Below are 4,298 nucleotides of genomic sequence, written 5' to 3'. Positions count from 1 at the left end.
ATAGTGCCGCAGTAAACATACATGTGCATGTGTCTTTATAGCAGCATGACTTATAATCCTTTGGGTATATACGCAGTAATGGGATGGCTGGGTCAAATGGTATTTCTAGTTCTAGATCCTTGAGGAATCGCCACACTGTCTTCCACAATGGTTGAACTAGTTTACAGTCCCACCAACAGTGTAAAAGTTTTCCTATTTCTCCACATCCTTTCCAGCACCTGTTGTTTCCTGACTTTAATGATCACCACTCTAACAGGTGTGAGATGGTATCTCATTGTGGTTGTGATTTGCATTTCTCTGATGGCCAGTGATGATGAGCATTTTTTTATGTGTCTGTTGGCTACATAAGTGTCTTCTTTTGAGAAATGTCTGTTCATATCCTTTGCCCACTTTTGATGGGGTTGTTTGTTTTTTTTCTTGTAAATTTGTTTGAGTTCTTTGTAGATTCTGGATATTAGCCCTTTGTCAGATGGGTAGATTGCAAAAATTTTCTCCCATTCTGTAGGTTGCCTGTTCACTCTGATGGTAGTTTATTGAGATGGAGTCTCGCTCTGTCGCCCAGGCTGGAGTGCAGTTATATGATCTCCGCTCACTGCAACCTCCACCTCCCTAGTTCAAGTGATTCTCCTGCCTCAGCCTCCCAAGGAGCTGGGACTAAAGGTGTGTGCTACCATGCCCAACTAAATTTTTGTATTTTTAGTAGAGATGGGGTTTCACTGTGTTAGCCAGAATGGTCTCGATCTCCTGACCTTGTGATCTGCCCGCCTTGGCCTCCCAAAGTACTGGGATTACAGGCGTGGGCCACCATATCCGGCTCTGGTCATGTTTTATTACGCCAGAGGCCTGATAAGTAGGGGTTCCTCTAACATATTTCCCCCTTCTGTCACAAGTGAACTCTTAATCCTAAGGGACACTGAAGGGTGGGGGTCAGTCTTCTGGAACTTCTTCCTGCTGAGAAAGGTCATTGATATTAACCCTGCCTAACTTTAAGGGACCTGTCATGCTGGGAGGGGTCTTAACCAGAGGTACCTTGAAGCTGTTGCAGTTGACTGGAGGAGCAATAGGTCTGTAGGTTTGTAGATCACTCATAAGTTGATATCCTGAAACATAGAAACTTATAAAATAAGAATTATAGTTATAATTATAAATCATGATATATGAGTACCATACGTTGTGAATTAAGGATTAATAATAAGAATAGGACCATGCAAAACATACAAAATGTGCAGCAACAATAAAATCCACAATGTAAAGCTATGCCTATTCCAATTATTATAGCCGGGGTAACAAAAGGAACTTTTTCCACCATGATGGCCCTGACCCAAACCATGATGCTAGCCATTATCTAAAGACAGTGTGCAATTAGAGATGGCTTTAATTTGTTGATTTATATCTGGAGGGTCAAAGAAATATTGTCTGAGTTATTTGAGATATATATACAATATTTAGTTCTGATAATAGCACAGGTTGCTCCCTGTGCTGCAGTCAGAGTATCTAGTGACATTCTGTTTTGCATGACAGCCTTAACGCATATAATACATTTCAGCATTTATAAAAGATATATCTCACAGGCTGTTACTTAAAGCCCATTGGGTATCATTGACAATGGCCTCAACATGCCAGATAGCATCTTCCAATCTAATAGATGGTAGGAAGAGTGAGGCCAAGTGGTTATACCCATGAAAAATGGATCTGGCCCACATGCTGGTTATGTGGAGAAGGTTGGCTGGCTTTTTTTTTTTTTTTTTTTTTTTTTTGACACAGTCTCACTCTGTTGCCGAGGCAGGAGTGCGGTGGCATGATCTCAGCTCACTGCAACCTCCACTTCCTGGATTCAAGCAATTCTCTGGCCTCAGCCTCCCAAGTAGCTGGGATTACTGGTGCACACCACCACACCCGGATAATTACAGACGTCTGAAATTCCTGACCTCAAGTGATTCATCCACCTCGGCCTCCCAAAGTGCTGAAAGTGCTTGGATTACAGGCATGAGCCACTAGGCAGGCCCAGCTGGCTTTTTAAAATAGTCTTTGTCCAGTAACCCGGGGTCAAGATAAGCTTCATGTACAATGTCCTAGCCACCCAGAAGGCAATCATGGCCAAAGATTGGTGCCACATATCCACTGAGTTCCTAAGGGATGCATATCAGTTGGGTTTTGGTCCTTGTGACCAGTCGGTAGCAGATAAGTCCATTTGTTCAGGACTATGGTATGTTGGCATTGTCTTGCAGGAATCCATCCCACGACACAAGTAGCATTTGTCAAAGCATCAAGGGAGTGGTTCCATTGTTCCTAACACAATGGGACTACCTGACTTAAGTGTCCTGCAGAGGTGGTTAGTCATATAAAACCATCCCAAATTTGAAGAAATCATTCTTCAAAACTGGAGTTTTGAGCTTTTAGTTTGGATGTTTATCTTTGGGTCTAGAAAGGAGGTGCCCAGTGCAAGAAACTTTTTTGTGGTCTCATTTACTGAGAATGGCTTCCTATGCCCAGAATTGCTAAAAGTGTTATTAACGGGCCATTGGGTTACATTGTTCCAAGTCAGGCCAGACGTTTGTGCTCCTATCCATTATTTAAGTCCCTCTAACTATGTCTGTAAGTTATCTAAGCATGTCCTGTGTGGGGGATATCCACCAGGGCAAGCCTGAGGTGCTAGAGAAGGGCAATAGCTCACAAATCCAGCAAGAGAACATTGGCATAGTCCTGTGCCCATTGTAAGAAAAGATTTGAACCTCCAGCAATAGCGAAAGGAAGGATAGAAGCCCCAAAACAGATACGAATAAAAGAGAAGCTGTGTTCTATAGTTATATCCTGTAAGGGCATAGATATTGCTTACCCACAGCTGGGACAGACTCATACCAGTAAAAGTAAAAGATGACCAGGAGGAGGATCAGGAAAACTAACCTTGCCCCCAAGCTTATCCAGAGCATCACATTGTAAGAAGAAGCTTCCAAGGATTTCTCCTGAAGAGAAAGTGTAGACCTTCTACTGGCTCACAAGAGTAGACTAGATTAGCAGACTGGGTGTCGGTAGCTTGTGGGGCTTCATAAGAAACAGGTTTAATTCAAGACAAATGTACCTAACTGTGAGTCCCTTGCAGTTTAACTGCTATTGGAGTGCTCAGAGCACTTGATATGGTCCTTTCCACATTGGGGAAAGGTGGTCGCTAGAGACCCTTCCATTCAAGTCTTTAGTAAGGTTAAATACCCTAGTTGAACTGAAACAGAATTTTCCTCTCACGTGGGGAGGAAAAGCCTTTTATATCCATATTCACACAGTGCGTTTTGCATTTGTCCTAGATTGATGACTTTTTTTTTATTTTTATTTTTTGAGACGGAGTCTCGCTCTGTCGCCAGGCTGGAGTGCAGTGGCCGGATCTCAGCTCACTGCAAGCTCCGCCTCCCGGGTTTACGCCATTCTCCCGCCTCAGCCTCCCGAGTAGCTGGGACTACAGGCGCCCGCCACCTCGCCCGGGTAGTTTTTTGTATTTTTTAGTAGAGACGGGGTTTCATTGTGTTAACCAGGATGGTCTCGATCTCCTGACCTTGTGATCTGCCTGTCTCGGCCTCCCAAAGTGCTGGGATTACAGGCTTGAGCCACCGCGCCCGGCCTAATGACATATTTTTGTAATTAATGAATCATTTCATCTATTAGGAGATTTGCAGTTAGGAAAGGCCTTCCATATGTTAATTCAAAAGGACTTAATTATAAGTTTCCCTTTGGAGCAGCTCAAACCTGTAGTAAAGCTACAGGCAATAGAGATAGCCAGGTCTCTGATGTTTCCTGGCAAAATTTAGCTAAAGTCCTCTTTGGCTTATGATTAACCCTTTCCACCTTTCCAGAGGATTGGGGTCTCCATGCAGAATGAAGATGATATTGGATTCCCAATGCCAAGGATAGGTATTAGGTTATGCCTGCCATGAAAGAGGGGCCATAGCTACTTTGCAGTCTTTCAGATAACCCAAACTGAGGAATTATTTCTTTTAATAAATTTTTAGATAGGTGTAGTGTGGTGGCTCACGCCTGTAATCCTAGCACTTTGAAAGGCCTAGGCAGGCAGATCACCTGAGGTCAAAATTTGAGACTAGCCTGGTCAGTATGGTGAAGCCCTGTCCCTACTAAAAATACAAAAATTGGCTGGGCATAGTGGTGCATGCCTGTAGTCCCAGTTACTTGGAAGGCTGAGGCAGGAGAATCGCTTGAACTCAGGAGGTAGAGGTTGCAGTGAGCCGAGATCATGCCACTGCACTCCAGCTTGGGTGACAAGAGTGAAACTCCATCTCAAAAAAAAGAAGGAA

The 4,298-nt window shown here is 43.6% G+C and overlaps 1 protein-coding gene across 5 annotated transcripts in view; it reads left to right on the top strand.

Moving 5' to 3' along the window:
- The window catches only part of FBXO40 (F-box protein 40), a 37,286-nt gene that overhangs the window by 14,511 nt on the left and 18,477 nt on the right, over positions 1 to 4,298 (top strand). Inside the window, exon 1 of one of the 5 annotated variants that reach the window (XM_017891192.1) lies at positions 620 to 660. The exons of the other annotated variants lie outside the window; for them this stretch is intronic. The gene's annotated coding sequence lies outside the window, so the exon portion shown is untranslated. Of the gene's footprint in view, positions 1 to 619; positions 661 to 4,298 lie in introns of those variants that run through there. 5 annotated transcript variants of the gene reach the window in all.

This window comes from Rhinopithecus bieti, unplaced genomic scaffold (assembly GCF_001698545.2).
Source record: "Rhinopithecus bieti isolate Rb0 unplaced genomic scaffold, ASM169854v2 scaffold_759, whole genome shotgun sequence".
In the NCBI taxonomy this organism is placed as follows: Eukaryota; Metazoa; Chordata; class Mammalia; order Primates; family Cercopithecidae; genus Rhinopithecus; species Rhinopithecus bieti.
The sequence above is the reverse complement of the archived record's forward strand: the minus strand, read 5'-3'. Positions and strand labels throughout refer to the sequence as shown.